The sequence below is a fragment of the Plecotus auritus genome, assembly GCF_963455305.1.
Source record: "Plecotus auritus genome assembly, chromosome: 3".
NCBI lineage: Eukaryota > Metazoa > Chordata > Mammalia > Chiroptera > Vespertilionidae > Plecotus > Plecotus auritus.
This window is the reverse complement of record NC_137772.1, coordinates 88,069,250-88,088,556: the sequence shown is the minus strand read 5'-3', so window position 1 is coordinate 88,088,556 and position 19,307 is coordinate 88,069,250.

The following is a 19,307-nucleotide window of genomic DNA, read 5'->3' as shown; positions in this document are numbered from 1 at the left end:
ATGCATTTGACATCAAGCAAGGCTGAGTACAAGGCCTCAATGTCATCAGAGGCTATTATCAAAAAGATAAAAGAGAACACGTGATGGGGAGGATGTGGAGAAAAGGAAACACTTATCTACTATTAGTGGGATTGTAAACTGCTACAGCCACAATGGAAAACAGTATGGAGGTTCCCCAAAATATTAGAAATAGAACTACCATATGATCCAGTAACCCCTCTCCTGAGAACATAACAAAAGAAAAAGAAAAAAATCAGTACTACAAAGAGATATCTACACCCTATATTCACTGCAGTATTATTTACAATATTCAAGATATGGAAACAACCTAAGTGTTTATTGACAGAATAATAAATAAATAAATAATGGTAAATAAAGAATAATGGAATATTATTCAGCCTTAAAAAGGGATATCCTGCCATATGTGACAACACAGATGATGCTGGATGACATTATGCTAAATGAAATAAGCCAGACACAGAAAAAGAAATATACATGTTCTTACTTACATGTGGAATCTAAAAAATCGAATACATGGAAGTAGGGAATAGAATAGTGGTTACCAGAGGTTATGGGGAGATTTTGATCAAAGGGTACAAAGTTGCAATTATGTAAGATGAATAATTCTAGATATCTAATATACAGCATGATGATTATAGTTAAAATACTGTATTGAATACTAGAAATTTGCTAAGAAAGTAGATTTCAGGTGCTCTCACCACCAAACACACAAAAAAAGGTAACTATATAAGGAGATGGATATGTCAATAGCTTGACTGTAATCATTTCACCATGTACATCAAATCATCACATTATACACCTTAAATATATGCGCTTTTTATTACAAATAAATTAAAAAATAAAGTTTAAAATGTTTCAGAGCTCTGCCTCTGGCTCCACCTGCTGGACAGGTGCTCTCCAAAAGGATGGAAGACGATTGCCAGCTTAGAGCCCAGTGGAATGGTAGCAGAAATATCTCGGGAAGACTGCTCATGCCATAGGCGCATTTCTAACTCCTAGGTTATGTGGCCTCCTCTGTGGCAGCATGGACCTGGCACAGGTTGTGAAAATATTCTCCAGAAGAGAGAAGCGTTCAGTTCCTAGAAGGATGGAAACGGGGCTGGACAGGCAAAAACACCCAATATTTGCTACACTTCTCTGAGCCAGCGGAGAGCCCAAACTGCAGGAAATTGCAGCCAACTGAGATGCCCAATGCACCCAGCACTCAGTCTTCTAAATCTTACTCATGTCTAATCAAAGGCCAAGAGAGCTCTGAGGCCATGTGCTAGAAATACAGATCATAACGATGTGGCACTCTAGTTTTGTTTTGTTTTTCTATAGTTGGATAAGGCTCTCCCAGCTTGGTGAAGCTAAATACAAATAGCCATAGACTTTGCTGCAATCATCAAAAATATTTCTATGACTCACAGGATAAATGAGAAAAGTACACAGAAGAGTCAAAGTTACGCTGAAGTTAGATTGTAATCACATCCTTGAGTTCCGACAACCCACTGACAAAGTTTCCTGCTGAGCGCAATTGCTGACTTACTTTTCTCCACAGAGGGTACTTGATTCGCCTAAAGCAGATTATCTCCTCTATGGCTTCTCTGAGAGCAGCTTTTCACACGGGGTGGTATCCTGTCAGCAATCAGAGCAGCTCCTGTCTCTACTGCTGCGTCGGTCACTGAAGATAAACACTGACCTGCTGGCCCAAGAACCCAAATCTGAGACTAGCCAATCATCTGTTGAACCACAAATCAGCTTTAAGGCTATTACACTTCCTTAAGCACTGACACTGAAGGCTATTAAGTGGATGAGTATGCTTTTCTACAAGAAGAGGATCAGTACTGTCTCTAGCAATAAGGACACTTGAACACCCTGATGGTCTGCCAGGAAGAAGGGGTTTCTGAGGTAGGCTTTACAGTCAGAGACAAGAGGCCTCAGACAACCACTGGTGTTTGTGAAGCCCAACTCCACATGCAGAACTCTCCCTGACTTCATGTAACTTGACTTTCTTACCCTCCAGCCTCCAACAGGCCCTGGTCTCAGAAGCACCTGCTTGGTGACAAGCAGGGGAGCACAAAGATAAACCAGAAAAGGCACTTCTAGGCCAGATGCCGTTGTGACTTCAAGTTCTGAGCTCTCTAACTCTACTCCAAGCACAGAAATAAGACATGAAATATGCTTTGTACATGTTTAAAATAAAATCACACTAAAATATCAGATAAAATATTGCCATGAAAGAGAAATGGCCACTAGTAAACAAGCTGAAGCCATGGGCTTCTTGTTCTCCTGGTCAAGAGGGCAGAGATAGCCAAAGTTTGATTTCTCTGGGATAACAGGGAACAAAACCTTCCAAGCATGGTGGAGAACCTGAGCCAAGATCACTGCCTGAAGCCTCATGTGTGCTGATCTCTCTCATTTATAAAAAGAGGCAGGAAAGCTATAACCACGGGCCTATAGTGCTGGGAGAGAGCAAGCACAGCCTCGGAGTCCCACTCTGAGTGAAGCTGCCCACCAGTTTTGGGGCTGCATGTATGTATACTCAGTATGTGGGGGAAGGAACCTAGCCAAAAATATTCAACCTGATTCTAGAACAGAGTTACTGGGAGTCAGGTAGAGGCAATGTCAAAACCACTGGACAGGGAAGAAAATAACCCACAGCTGCAGGGAGGGGCAAGCCAATCAAGATGAGCATGTAAACCTAAATTTTATTTATTTTTAATTAAATGTATTGGGGTGACATTGGTTAATAAAATTATACAGGTGTCAGGTATGCAATTCTACAATACATCACCTGTATATTGCATTGTGTGTTTACAAGTCAAGTCTTCTTCCATCACCATTTATCCCCCTTTCACCTTCTTCTACCTCCTCCCAAACCCCCCCACCACTCCAACCCTGTTCCCTATGGCAATCACCATACTATTGTCTGTGTCCATGAGTATTATAAACTAGAGGCCCAGTGCACAAATTCGTGCACAGGTGGGGTCTCTCCAGGTGGCCTGCGGGGATCAGACCCCACCTTGCACTCCCAGGCTCACAGCCCCAGCTCATGCCCCCAGCCTCACAGCCCCACAGCCCCACCTGGCACCCCACTATGGCCTGGCGCTGCCTCCTCACTTGCTCCACCATCCCACCTGCAGGGCGATTGATTGGGGCTAGCCAGGGGTGGGCAAACTTTTTGACTCGAGGGCCACAATGGGTTCTTAAACTGGGAGGGCCGGAAAAAAGGAAGGATGGAGTGTTTGTGTGAACTAATATAAATTCAAATTAAAGGAGTGGAGGGTAGAGCAAGAGAACCGGATAGAACAGCCAGATCCGGCCCGTGGGCCGTAGTTTGCCCAAGGCTGGAGGCCTCCACTGCCACCGCTGGTCGCCCTCTGCAGGGCGATCAGCAGGACGATCGGGCTCCCACTCGCACCCGCCTTGGCCTAGCACTACCCGCTCACCTGCTCCACCATCCTGCCGCGGTCCCCTCTTGTCAGGACCCATCGGGCCAGCAGTGCCTCCACTGCTGCACTGCTGCCCACTGCCAGCGCCACATTGCCAATGCCTGCCATGTTCTGCGCCACCCCCTGGTGGTCAGTGCGCATCATAGCGAGCGGTAGAACTCCAGGTCAAACTCCCAGTCGAACAATTTGCATGTTGGGTTTTTATTATATATGATATTATATACTGCACGCCCCCTACTGGGGATCAAGCCTGCAACCCGGGCATGTGTCCTGACTGGGAATTGAACCATGACTCCTGGTTCATAGGTGGACACTTAACCATTGAACACCACCGGCCAGGCCATGATTCTTTCTTTTTTTTTTTCTTTGCTTAATCTCGTCACCCTTCTCACCCAGCTCCCAACTCCCTCTCCTCTGACAGCTGTCTGTCTGTTTTCTTTATCTATGAGTTAGCTTAATTAGCTTATTTTGTTCATTAGATTCCACATGTAAGTGACTGGCTTATTTCACTTAGCATAATACTCTCCAGGCCCATTCATACTGTTGCAAAAGGTAAGATTTCCTTCTTTTTTTAGGGCTGAATAGTATTCCATTGTGCAAATATCACAGCTTTTTTATCCACTCATCTACTGGCCTGCCTCCAAATCTTGGCTCTTGTAAGCAATACTGCAATGAACAAACTAAAACTTTTTTTCACAGCAAAGGAAACCATCAACAAAATGAAAAGACAGCCCACTGAATGGTAGAACATATTAGCTGATATATCTGATAAGAGCTTAATATCCAAAATTTATATGGAACTTATAAAACTCAATACCAATAAAACAACTCAATTAAGAAATGGGCAAAGGACCTGAATAGACACTTCTCCAAAGAGGACATACAGATGGCCAATAAATATATGGAAGGATGCTCATTCTCACTAATCATCAGATAAATGCAAATTAAAACCAATATGAGATATCTCGCACCTGTCAGAATGGCTACCATCAATAAATAAACAAACAAGTGTGAGCGAGGATGTGGAGAAAAGGGAACCTTAGTACACTGCTGGTGGGAGTGCAGACTGTTGCAGCCACTATGGAAGACAGTATAAAGTTTCCTCAAAAAAATTAAGAATAGAACTGCCATTTGACCCAGGGATCCCACTTCTGGGAATGTATGGGAAGAAACCTGAAACACTAATTTAAAAGAACATATGCAAACCTAAATTTTAAATGAAATATAAGAAAGTCAGACTACAATCTCAACAACCAGAAAAAAAAATGTGTTTCCTCAAAAATGGAAATACCTGAGTAATCTTGAAATCATTTAAAATAAGTGTGTTTAAAACCCTCAAAGAGATGAAGTAATTACATGCATGAGAAACAAAAGTAAATAAATAAAAGAAACAAATAAATGAAGAGCATATGGTTCTGAAAAATAACCTATTACAAATCCTGGAAATTAAAAATACCAAAATTGAAATTAAAAGCTCATAAACTGGATAAATATTGAACACAATTAATGGAAGAATTAGAAATTGGAAGACAGTACTGAGCCATTCACCCAGAATACAGCACAGAAGATAAAAAGATGGAAGACATGAAAAGGAAGAGGAGAGACATGGAGGTAGATTAAAAGCCTGCAACAAAAGACCTACAGCAACTCTAAAGTGAAACAATAGAGGAATTGGTGGAGAAAAATATAAAAGGTACTAATGATTGTTAAGTTTCCAATATTGAAGGAAAATAAAAATACAGATTTATAGTGAGCACAGAATATTGAATTTTAGATAGAGAGATAGATAGATGATAGATAGATGATAGATAGACCTAGATACCTTGTACTAAAAATGGAGAACAGAAAAAATCTTAAATCAGAGAGAAAAGATAATTAAGTCACAAAGGAATAACAATAAGAACAATAGCAGATTTCCCATCATCAACAGAAAATTAGAAGACAAAGAAATGATATTCAAAGGCAAAGTAACTGTCCATTGTAAATTCTTTACCTCATTGAACTATAATTCAGAAGAGATAAAGTAAATAACCTTAGTGTCCGTCAATGCATGAACAGATGAAGTAAATGTGGTGAATATATATATAAAGGAATACAATCATCCCTCAGAATCCAAGGAAGATTTTTTTCAGGACTCAATGCAGATACCAAAATTCACAGAAGCTCAAGACTCTTATATAAAACTAGAGGCCTGGTGCACAAAATTTGTGCACAATGGCGGGTGTCCCTCAGCCCGGCCTGCACCCTCTTGCAATCCAGGACCCCTCAGGGGATCAGACCTAAACCAGCAGACGGACATCCCTCTTACAATCTGGGACCGCTGGCTCCTAACCGCTGGCCTGCCTGCCTGCCTGATTGTCCCTAACCACTCACCTGCCTGCCTGAGCACCCCTAACCACCTCTGCTTCAGCCCCTGCTGCCGTGGCTTCATCCAGAAGGACATCTGGAATGATGTCCAGAAGTTCGTTCGGCTGTCCAGTCTAATTACCATATTATGCTTTTATATTATAGATATCATAGAACAATGCATGCAGTCGGCCCATCACATCCAAGGATTCCCAAAGTTGGATCAAAAATACTGTTTTTGATTCGTGGTTGGTTGGATCCTGAGATGCAAAACCCACAGAGATGAAGGGATGACTGTATTATTCAGCCATAAAAAAGAAATGAATATTGCCATTTTCAACAATTTGGATGAATTTTGATGGCATTATGCTAAGTGAAATAAGTCAGACAGAGAAAGACAAATACCATTTGATCTCATTTATATATGGAATCTGAAAACAAAACAAAACAGAAAAACCAAGCTCAGAGAACAGATTAGTGGTTTTCAGAGTTGGGGGGTGGGTGTCAAAAGGTATAAACTTCCAGTTATAAAAAAGTCCTGGGATTGTAATATACAGCTTGGTGCCTATAGTTAATGATACTTTTTTGCATATTTGAAAGTTGCTAAGAGAATAGATCTTAAAAGTCCTCAACACAAGAAAAAGAATGTTTCTGTAACTATGTAAGGTAATGGATGTTAACTAAATTTATTGTGGTAAACATTTCACAATATATACAAACTAGAGGCCCGGTGCACGAAATTTGTGCACAAGGGAGGGGGGTGTCCCTCAGCCTAGCCTGCACCATCTCCAATCTGGGACCCCTCGAGGGATGTCCGACTGCCCGTTTAGGCCCGATCCTGGTAAGATCGGGCCTAAACGGGCAGTCAGACATCCCTCTTACAATCCAGGACTGCTGGCTCCCAACTGCTCGCCTGCTTGCCTTCCTGATTGCCCCTAACCACTTCTGCCTGCCAGCCTGATCACCCCCTAACCACTCCCCTGCCAGCCTGATTGATGCCTAACTGCTCCCCTGCCAGCCTGTTTGCCCCTAACTGCCCTCCCCTGCAGGCCTGGTCACCCCCAACTTCCCTCCTCTGCCGGCTTGGTCACCCCTAACTGCCCTCCCCTGCAGGCTTGATTGCCCCCATCTGCCCTCCCTTGCAGGCCTGGTCCCTCCCAACTGCCCTTCCCTGCTGGCCTGATCACCCACAACTGCCCTCCCTTGCAGGCCTGGTCCCTCCCAACTGCCCTCCCCTGCTGGCCATCTTGTGGTGGCCATCTTGTGTCCACATGGGGGCAGGATCTTTGACCACATGGGGGCAGCCATCTTGTGTGTTGGAGTGATGGTCAATCTGCATATTACTCTTTTATTAGATAGGATAGAGGCCTGGTGCATGGGTGAGGGCCAGCTGGTTTGCCCTGAAGGGTGTCCCGGATCAGGGTGGGGGTTCCCTTGGGGTGTGGGGCGGCCTGGGAGAGGGGCCTGTGGTGGTTTGCAGGCTGGCCACTCCCCCTGGCGACCCAAGCAGAGGCCCTGGTATCTGGGGTTTATTTATCTTCTACAATTGAAACTTTGTAGCCTGGAGCGGAGCCAAGCCTTCTGCTTGCTCCATGGCGGCAGCCATTTCTATTGGGATGTATGTATCTTCTATAATTGAAACTTTGTAGCCTTAAGCGGAGGCCTGGGCCGGCCAGGGTGTGTGGAAAGCTTGGCTTCCTCCATCGCCAGGGGCAACCCTAGCCTCCTGCTCTTTCCAGCTCTGTGGCTGCCGCCATTTCTGTTTGGGTTTATGTATCTTCTATCATTGAAACTTTGTAGCCTTGAGTGGAGGCCTAGGCCGGCAAGGGCAGGTGGAAAGCTTGGCTTCCTCCATTGCTGGGGAAACCCAAGGCTCCCTCCTGCTCTCTGTGGCCGTAGACATCTTGGTTGGGTTTATTTGCATATTTGCTCCTGATTGGCTGGTGGGCGTGGCTGGTGGGCATGGCTTCTGGGTGTAGCAGAGTGATGGTTAATTTGCATATTACTCTTTTATTAGATAGGATATCAAATCATTATGTTGTACACCAGAAACTAATATGTATTATATATCAATTATACCTAAATAAAAAATTTTAGTAAAAAATTTAAAAATGAAAAAGGTGACAGATATGTTTAGACATACAAACTGTAAGACTTTTTGCATGTATAGGTACTCAAAAAAAGAAATATTAAATAGTTCCACAAGAGGTTAAAGAAACATAGGGAAACAGTAGAAAGCTTTTTAAAATGGTGAGCAAAGAAGCTGTTACATTGTGTTGTTATTTTAAATATTAACTATTGCGGGTGGAGGGAACATTGTATTTATAATTCTACATTACAAAAATAAGGAAGGTGGAAGAGGGAGAATACAGGAGGGTTAAAACATGCCAAGACCCTTGTCTTGTCTAAGAGGAGGGCAGAGATGTTGGATAATTTTAGATGTTGTTAGAATGTACATGTATATTGAAAGTTTATGGATGACTTACCAAAAATTTAAATAAATAGTTTCCAAAACAATGGAGAGAAAAGGGAAGTTGGGGAGAAATAAAAATATATTCTTTTAAGATTTTAGCAATAAGTCCAAATATGACAATATTCACAATATATGTCAACATATTAAATTTATGTATTAAGAGATAATCTCTCAGGTTGAATTTTTTTTTTAAACTCATGTATTTTAGAAAGTGCATTTTCTTGGCAAAAGCAGTGGGGAGAGCAAAACCAATGGCAGAGCATTGGTTGAAGATCTGTAGTTCTTTCAGAGAGCTGGTGGGGCTAAACTAAGACAGCCCTGGGATGGGGCTGAAGAGAAGTGGGAATGCAAAGACGTGTGAGAGGGAGACCTCATGGACATGCCAATCAATTAGAGCAAGCTGAGTTAGAAGGACGTCCTGAGGAAGATTATCAGTTTTATGCTGAGCATCATCTACAAACTGATGGTGATTAGAAGGGAAGATACTGGTCAAATTGCCTAAAAGGGTGGAAGGTAAGTATCAAATTCTTGGCAACACCAATTCTTGAAGGGCCCACAGAGAAAGAGGATCCATCTGACAAAGGACCACATGACAGATAAAGATCAATTTTGTCACATAGCCATTTAAAAAGTACTTTGAAAAGAAGTGGTCATCAATATCAGATATATCCCCAGAGGTCAAGTAAAGCAAGAACCAAGAAGCACATGTTGGATTTGAGACTACGGCCTTGTTAACCTGCTGGGTAATGATTGAGTACCAGAATGAATGCAAACACTGATTTCTGCAGGTCCACCTACAGGGTCTCCCCAGGCGACCTGGGGTGCTGAGCAGTTTAATGCCCATATTGAAATGCCACCATCCCCATCCGGTAGCTGGAATTTTCCTTGGCTCCTCTCAAGGCTTCTTCAAAATCTAAGAATTTCTCAATACCCAACTTTCATCAACTTCAAAACAGCTGGCTCAGAATTCTAGTCTCTGAATTCTCTGCCCTTTTTCAGGATTTTCTCACTTTTTCTCTTTCAAGGAAGGGATGAGTCCTCCTTTGTTTTAGAGGGTGGAAATCAGCCATCCTGCTTTTATATTCAGAGTAACAAATATTAACCAAGCGGTTTCTTTGAGCCAGGCACTGAGCTCTGGGCTTTCACATACTTAATTTACTCCTTACAAGCCAGTGGTGAAGCAGGTACTATTTTGCAGAAGAAGAAATTCTCCAGCTAAAGTTTACAAATGCTGCTTCTTCTTAGCTAAGGGTGAACAGGAACACTCATTCCTGGATCAAAGAGGTTCTACTGCAGCCACAGTGAACATAAGTAGCATTTTGTAGATCCAATATGGTGAGCCACATTGGAGTTGTAAATAGTTGTTTTAAACATTTGGTGTATAACATGTTGACTAGACCTGCTCAAGAAAGTAGACTTGGGAAAGGAAGTATCTTGGTCAGCTCAGTCTGCTGTAACAAAATACCATGAACTGGTGGCTTAAAAAAAATAAACATTTATTTTCAGGGTTCTGAAGACTGGAAGTTTAAGATTAAGGTGCCAGCATAGTCAGGTTCTAGTGAGGACCCACTGCCTGACTTGTAGACAGCCGTCTTCTCACTGAATCCTTACATGGCCAAGGGAGAATTCTGCTCTCTTCATCCCTTTGGGTGCCAAGGCCATCCTGGGGGCTCCACCCCATGACCTCATGCAAATCAAATTACTCTCAAAGACCACCCTCTTCTACCCACCTCCCTCCAACACCAACACCTGGGAATTAGGGCCTCAACATAGGAATTTGGGAGGAAACACAAACATTCAACCCTTATATAGCAGGAGAGAAAGAATAAGCGGGGGGAGAGAAGGGAGAGGGGGGAGAGGGGGGAGAGGGGGAGAAAGGGAGAAAAAGCAAGAAATTGTGGGAGCAACAGGGAAGACTCGGGTGCACCAGGGACTTGGGCCAGAAATGCACAACCACCACAGGAAATTCTCCCTGGATCCAAACAGCCTTCCAGCCAGGAAGAGGAGACAGCTCACACCTGGATTCAATAAATAGCTTCTCCTGCAAGCCCCGCCTCAGTCTTCCAACCGTCATGAAATACTGGGTTTTCTAAAACCCAAATGGCAACTTTCCTGGCACTCTGCCATTTCAACTACAATCTCTGTATTTTTTGGAAGCAATGGATTTAATTAGGCTCTCCTCATTAAAATGCTGTTTGAGAAGAAAAAAAAAAACTGTCTGCTATTTAAGATGCCCCAATCGGAATGTCCTTTTCCAAAGGAGAGAATGTAGGTAGAAAAGTCCCTTGATCATTCTTTTCTCCTTGTTACCCAACACATTAATTTTTCAGTGGCCTTTCAAGTTAGAAGAACTGAATGCTCCCTCCCGGCCTCCTGCGTTCTGCTGACACAGGCACTCAGAGACAGAAACAGCAGCACTTTCATCAATCCCATTTGAATATTCTCCATGTTATTGTCTGTACTTGGACAAACAATACAAGCTTCTTTCAGTCTGGTCATTTATGGTTTTCTTAACTTTGTGATTAAGTTATCATCAATACCATTTAAATATTCTCTATTGCCTATTTTATTTTTATGTACTTGAGCAAAAGCCATGTTCATATTGGTCACTTATGGTTTCCTTAACTTTGTGATTAAGTCAGAAAAATTCTGTTTGAATCTGCATCTAATTTAAGGCTTCAGATCCAACTATGTATTTCCACTTGCCTGTGGTCCCAAATGATTTCAGTATTTCTACTTGCTTTAGGGGCTCCCAGAATCAGCACATATGACCTCCAGCTGCCCTGCTCAGCAGCAGCCAGAGGAAACTGGTGAAGGGCTTTTTCCACCTAAGACCACAATTTCTGAAACCACTTCCGCTCCTCACTTTTCTTGACCTTTCTTCAGCATTAGGCCCTGTTAACCACACCAACCTTGAAACCCTCAGTGTATGTGTGTGTGTGTGTGTGTGTGTGTGTGTGTGTGTGTGTGTGTGTGTGTGTACGCACACTAAGAGCAAAGATTTTGGCATCAACAGACCTGGATATGAATCACACTCTGACACTTTTTAACTGCAAGACATTGAGGAAGTTGCTTAAACACTCTAAGCCTGTGTTTCCACATCTATAAAGAGAAATAATAATCCCTACTTCATAAGACTTGTGGTGAAGACTAAATTAGCTGTGTGTAGTGTTCACAGTCTCTATGAGTTGCCAATAGACTGATCCTCCCCATTTCACATTTTTATTTCCTTTGCTGGCTCCTGAAAATTAACATGGCCCAAGCTGCAATCTTTAGCCCCCAAGCTGCAATCTTTAGCCACCTCTTCATCTCTCTCTAACTTTGCATATGTCTCCCCCACCTCCCTCCCAGACCTCTCCAGAAAGTAAGCAGACAAGCCCAGCAGGTTACACTCATGAAATGACCCTTGGAGAAATGGCTTCACCTCTAGGTCTCAGTTACCATATTTGTAAAATGGGATGCTAAGTTGGTTAATAAAGCAAGATTCCCCTATCACCCTTCCTATATAAGTGAAGTAATTTCCTCCTTTCTTTTCTCATTCCCATTTCTCCCCTTGTCCTCAATAGAATTTGAATGGTTTACCAGATAACAGTACTCTAGGTTAGAAAATGCTTGCATAGATTCTGTCTCTTAGCATCCATCACCTAGCACAGCTATGGATACTGCGAATGTGAATGGTTTTGAGAAATTTGTTCAGAAATGTAGTTCAGTTTAGTGAATGGCATAAAATTCATGAGGATATTGTGATGTTTCCACCCACATTAAGCTGAGGTACACATGTTAGGTCATTTCCATGAGAGAGTAGCTTTGTGAAGCCATTCAGAAAAGCAGTATGGCACGACTTAACAAATTTACTACTTAATTACACTTTACCAGCTAGCAATTCCACCTGGATACAAAGGTGTTAAGGGAACTGCACCATCTTGAAGGGGAAAGTGGATGTTATCAGAAACCTGAAAAGCCTGGGGAATCTACAACTACGTCACCGACCGAACAGCTGCGAACCCAAGAACACCGGTCCCAAGTGGCACAAGCACGTGGATTCAGAGGAGCTCTACACTCCCTCACAAAAAGGAGAGAGAGAACTACATAACCAGACACCCAGAGAAGAGAGATCATGGGGAGACAAAGAAACAGCCCACATATGAAAGAAAAGCAGGCATCACCAGAAAAGGAAGTAAACGAAAGGAAGCAAGCAATCTGTCAGAGAAAGAATTCAGAGAAATGGTCATAGGTGGATGAAAAGAATGGAAGACAAAATCGACAATATGTGTAAGAACCAAGAGGAAATGAAGAACCAAGAAGTGAAAAATGACATCATGGCTGTAAATAACTCAAAAGAAAGCATCAAGAGTAGACTAGAAGAAGCAGAGGACCGCATCAGTGAGCTAGAAGACAAGCTAGGAAAAAATACCCAAGTAGAGCAGCTTCTAGAAAAAAAAAATTAAAAAGCAGAAGGAGAGCCTAAGGGAACTTTGGGACAACACGAAACAAAACAACATCCACATAATAGGGGTTCCAGAAGGAGAGGAAACTGAGCAAGGAATAGAAAACCTGTTTGAAGAAATAATAACAGAAAATTTCCCTGATATAGGGAAGAAAAAACCCCACACAAATCCAAGAAGCTCACAGAGTCCCAAGCAAAATGAACCCCAAAAGACTGACACCAAGGCACATTATAATTAAATTGGCAAACACCAACAACAAAATAAGAATCTTAAAAGAAGCCAGAGAGAGACAGAAAGTCACCTAGAAAGGATCCCCCATAAGACTAGCGACTAATTTCTCAACAGAAACACATCAGGCCAGAAGGGAATGGAATGAAATATACAAAGTCATGCAAAGGAAGGATCTGAATCCAAGAATACTGTATCCAGCAAGGTTATCAATCAAAATTGAAGGTGAAATCAGGAGCTTCACAGACAAAAAAGGACTAAGGGAGTTTATTACCACCAAACCAGCAATGCAAGAAATGCTAAAGGGTCTGCTGTAAAAAAAAAAGAAAGAAAGAAAGAAAGAAATAGGAAGCAAAGAAGGAACACAGGGGTAAAGAATAAAAATAATGACAAACAATTACCTTTCAATAATAACTTTAAAAGTAAATGGATTAGTCCCAATCAAAAGGCATAAGGTAATGGATTAGATAAGAAAACATGACCCATATATCTGCTGTCTACAAGAAACCCACCTCAGAAAAAAAGATGCACACAGACTGAGGGTGAAGGGATGGAAAAATATTTTTCAGGCGAATGGAAATGAAAAAAAGCTGGGGTAGCAATACTTATATGTGACAAATTAGATCTCAAAGTGAAGGACATAACAAGAGATAAGGAAGGCCACTTCATAATACTAAAGGGAGCAATCCAACAAGAAGAAATAACTCTGGTAAACATATATGCACCCAATACAGGAGCACCCAAATACATAAAAAAACTCCTGGAGGATATCAAGGGAGAAATTGACAGCAATACAATCATAGTAGGAGACTTAAATACCCCACTATCACCATTGGACAAATCCTCTAAACAAAAAAATCAGCAAAGAAACATCAATCCTAAATGACTCACTAGACCAGATGGAATTAATTGACATCTTCAGAACATTTCACCCACAGAATATACATTCTTCTCAAGTACACATGGGTCATTTTCACAGATAGACCATATATTGGGTCACAGGCAAAGTCTCTTCAAATTCAAGAAGATAGAAATCATATCAAGCATCTTCTCAGATCACAGTGGCATAAAACTGGAAATCAACTACAATAAAAACAATCCAAAAAAATCAAACACATGGAAACTAAATAACATGCTATTAAACAATGACTGGGTTACCAGAGAGATCAAAGAAGACATAAAGAACATCATGGCAACAAACGACAATGAAAACACCACAATCCAAAATCTATGGGACACAGCAAAAGCAGTCTTGAGAGGGAAGTTCATAACTCTTCAAGGCTACTGCAAAAAACAAGAAACAATGGTAATAAATTACTTACCCCTACAACTCAAAGAGTTAGAAAGAGAGCAAAAAGAAAAGCCCAGTGTAAGCAGAAGGAAGGAAATAATAAAGATCAGAGCGGAGATAAACGACATAGAGACCAAAGAAACAATACAAAAGATCAACAAAACCAAGAGCTGGTTCTTTGAAAGGATAAACAAGATTGATGAACCTCTAGCCAGGCTCACCAAGAAGCAAAGAGAGAGGACCCAAATAAACAAAATCAGAAATGAAAGAGGAGAAATAACAGCAGACCCTACTGAAATACAAAGATTGTTAAAAAATACTATGAACAACTCTGTTCCAACAAACTGGACAACCTGGAGGAAATGCACATATTCCTAGAAAAATACAACCTTCCAAAACTCAATCAGGAAGAATCTAAACATCTCAATAGGCCAATAACTATGGAAGAAATTGAATCAGTCATCAAAAAGCTTCCAGCAAACAAAAGCCCAGGGACAGACGGCTTCACAGGGGACTTTTACCAAACATTCAAGGAAGAACTAAAACATATCCTCCTCAGACTACTCCAAAAAATTCAAGAGGAAGGAACACTTCCAAGCTCATTCTATAAAGCCAGCATCACCCTAGTACCAAAACCAGATAAAGACAACACAATGGGACCTTTTCTTAAGGACGGAGGAAGCCTCTGGAGTCACATTCATGGAGAAACCAAGATGGCGGCATAGGTAAACACCTAAACTGCTGCCTCACACAACAATAACAAAACTACAATTAAAAGACAAAACAGACACCATCCAGAATCACAGGAAAGCTGGCAGAGTGGAAATTCTACAACTAGAAGAAAAGAGGAAAGCACATTGAGACTCAGAGGAGCTACAAAAGGCTGAGGTATGGAGGCTCACACACAGAGAGGACGGGCAGCTGTGTGTATGGGCAGCTGAGTGCACGGCTGGCTTTCTAAAGTGGGAGGGAGAAGGAAACTCCTGACTGCACTGAACTCCAGGTCTGGGCAAGACGCTGGGAAACCAGACTCATTCGGGGGGAATCTGGACTGTCAGAAAAAAGAAAGCACACTGAGACTCGGGAGCTGCGGAAGGCAGAGGTCTGGAGGCGCGCACGTGGAGAGGACTAACTGCTGAATGCACGGGAGGCTGAGTGTGCAGCTGCCTTTCTAAAATATTGTATTGCAAACTTGAAAGTTAGTAAGACAGTAAATCTTTCTAGTTTCTTGGGATATATTCCTAGAAGTGGGATTACTGGGTCAAATGGGAGTTCCATTTTTAGTTTTTTGAGGAAACTCCATACTGTTCTCCACAGTGGCTGCACCAGTCTACATTCCCACCAGCAGTGCACGAGGGTTCCTTTTTCTCCACATCCTCACCAGCACTTGTCATTTGTTGATTTGTTGATGATAGCCGTTCTGATAGGTGTGAGATGGTACCTCATTGTCCTTTTGATTTGCATCTCTCGGATGATTAGTGACTTTGAGCATGTCTTCATATGTCTCTTGGCCTTCCTTATGTCTCCTTTTGAAAAGTATCTATTTAGGTCCAATTTTTTGTCCATTTTTGGATTGGGTTGTTTATCTTCCTTTTGTTAAGTTATATGAGTTCCCTGTAAATGTTGGAGATTAAACACTTATTGGAGATAACATTGGCAAATATGTTCTCCCATGCAGTGGGCTTTCTTGTTGTTTTGTTGATGGTTTCTTTTGCTGTGCAGAAGCTTTTTATTTTGATGTAGACTCCATCAAAAAATGATTAGATCTAATAAATGAATTTGGAAATGTAGCAGGATACAAAACTAACACCCAGAAAGCTATGGCCTTTTTAAGCACCAATAATAAACTCACAGAAAGAGAAACAAAACAAAAAAAAAACAATCCCGTTTACCATTGCACCAAAAAAACTAAGATACTTAGGAATAAATTTAACTAAGGAGGTAAAAGACCTGTAGTCGGAAAACTACAGAATATTGAAAAAAGAGATAGAGAAAGACATAAACAAATGGAAGAACATACCATGTTCATGGATTGGTAGAATCAACATCATTAAAATGTCCATACTACCCAAAGCAATCTACAGATTCATTGCAATCCCCATTAAAATACCAATAGCATACTTCAAAGGTCTAGAACAAACTCTCCAAAAATTCATCTGGAATAAAAACAAAAAAAAGACCCCGAATAGCTACAGCAATCCTGAGAAATAAGAACAAAGTTGGAGGGATCACAATACCAGATATCAAGCTATATTACCAAGTCACGGTTCTCAAAACTGCCTGGTACTGGCACAAGAACAGACATATAGACCAATGAAACAGAACAGAGAATCCAGACATCGACCCAAGCCATTATGCTCAATTAATATTTGACAAAGGAGGCAAGAACATACAATGGAGTCAAGACAGTCTCTTCAATAAATGGTGCTGGGAAATTTGGTCAGATACATGCAAAAAAATGAAACTAGATCACCAACTTACACCATACACAAAAACAAACTCAAAATGGCTAAAGGACTTAAATGTAAGACGGGAAACCATAAAAATCCTACAAGACTCCATAGGCAGCAAAAGAGCAGACATATATCGTAGCAATATCTTTATCGACACCACTCCTAGGGCAAAGGAGACTAAGGAGAAAATAAACAAATGGGACTATAGCCTTGGCTTTTAACCCTCTCTTCAGAGAGGACACAAACCCCCTTTAGCTCTACCCCAATAGGCTGGGTTTCTGATCTGATTGGATCCCATCGATGTCTGTACTAGGGGGTGTGGTCTACGGCCCAATGCTGGGTTCTCTGGAGCTGTGGTCAGCCTTGACTGAAACCAACTGTGGAACCTGGAGCGGCCACCCTAGGGCTGCAGAGTCAATTCCTGCTCACTCGCACCTGAGACAGAAAGGATAATCTGAGCAAGGCCTGCCCTTCTCTGGGCCTGGGCTCTCTGCCATCTCACTCTGGTTCCTCCCTTCAATGTAGTGAGAAGGGATAGCAAGGCAGGCTGTGAACCTGGGCAGGTGGCTGCCCCATGACCAGGGAATCTCCACAGAGAATAAAACAGTGTGGTTTCAGATGACTGGGATTTAGGGAAAGCCCTAAATCAACACTACTCAAAAATCATGAGTTCATTACCCTGAAAATTCCTTAAACTGTCCTTAGAACACTGCCTCAAATAAAGGCTATGTGTATGCAATCCTGGGTCCATTCTGCCAATTCACCATTGGTCAGTGCTACTCTATGACCTTTAATTCATTCTTCAATTTGTCCCTTGAGGATGCCAAGCCCTCTGTCACCATGCTCAACCAGGCCTCCTGAGCAAAGTGCTTCCCTTCTCAGTGGGTGGCTGGAAAATCCTCTAAAATCGTTTACTAGTGGGAGGGAAAAGGAGAAACTGAGGTGGGTGAGGGAGGTTGACACAAAGGGAGCCTTTGGGGTTCTCATAATGTTCCACTTCTTGATCTGGGCGATGGTTACACCAGTGAGTTCATTCTGTCATTATTCATCTGGCTGAACAATTGCAATGGGCACACTTTCTATATGCATATCACACTTCAGTTGTTTAAAGTTTATTTTAAAATACACATTCTCTCCTTTCTTTCCAGCAAGTCTTGCCTATTTCTGGTTTGATGCCCAGAACCTATCACATTCAGCAAAACAGGCCTTTGGGGTTCTCTCTCTTTCTTTCTCTGTTTGTTTTTGTTGTTGTTTGGTTGGGGGTTATTTGATTTGTGTGTGTGTTTGTTTGTTTGTTTTTACCCAGTGTTTGGATTCTAGTCAATTCATTGATGATAAAGTGAGTCTATTAGAAAGTTGCTCCAGGGAGAAACCAAGATGGCGGCATAGGTAAGCACCTAAACTGCTGCCTCACACAACAATTTCAAAACTACAACTAAAAGACAGAACGGACACCATCCAGAACCACAGGAAAGCTGGCTGAGTGAAAATTCCACAACTAGAAGGAAAGAGAAAAGCTCACAGAGAATTGGAGGTACGGCAAAGGGTCTTTGTGCACGCAGAGAGGAAGGGCGGCTGAGAGCCTGGCTGACTTTCTCTGGCAGAAGGGGGAAGGAAGCCCCCGACCGCACTGAACCCCAGTTCTGACTGCACTGAACCCCAGTTCCAGGCGAGCCCCTGGGGACCCATACTCTTACAGGGGGCGTCTGGACTCTCAGGCGGAGACTCGGGAGCCAGGGAAGGCGGAGAACTGAAAGCGCGCACGCGCCAGTGCGCACAAAGGCTGCAGAGGTTGCCACAGGCTTTCCCTAGTGGAAGGGAGTCGGAGATTCCTGACTCCACTGGGCCCCAGTTCTGACTGCACTGAACCCCGGTTCCAGGTGAGCCCCTGGGGACCCACGCTCTTGTGGGGGGAGTCTGGACTCTCGGGCAGAGACTCAGGAGCCAGGGAAGGTGGAGGTCTGAAGGCGCGCACATGCACTCAAGGGTAAGGCTGACAGGAAGCCAAGACTGAGACTGCACCCCATCCAAGCTGAGCACAGAGGCTATTGCAATTTGGCAAGTCTAATCCTATAAGGCTGTCTCCAGCACCGAACTTCTCCCAGCATAGACACAGCTGATCCTTACAGCCAACTAGCCTGGAGGTCAATTCTTCCCAGTGATACCAACAACAATCAAGACTTAATTACAACAAGGCTGTACACACAGTCCACAAAGGGGTGCACCAAGAGTGTCCACCTCAGGTTAACTGGGGAGGCAGACCCACTGGGCCATATTGGAAACCTAGCACACAAATCTACCTTACCAACTCAGGGAATCAATGAAAATGCGGGGTCAAAGAATCAGATCACAAACGAAAGAAATGGAGGAAAACAAATGACTGGATATAGAATTCAAAACCACGGTTATAAGGCTTTTTAAGAATATCCTAGAAAAGGCCGATAAATATAATGAGACCCTCGAAGATATGAAAAAGGACCAACTAGAAATTAAACATACACTGACTGAAATAAAAAATATTATACAGAGACCCAAAAACAGACAAGAGGAACACAAAAATCAAGTCAAAGAATTGAAACACAAAGAAGCAAAAAACACTCAACCGAAAAAGCA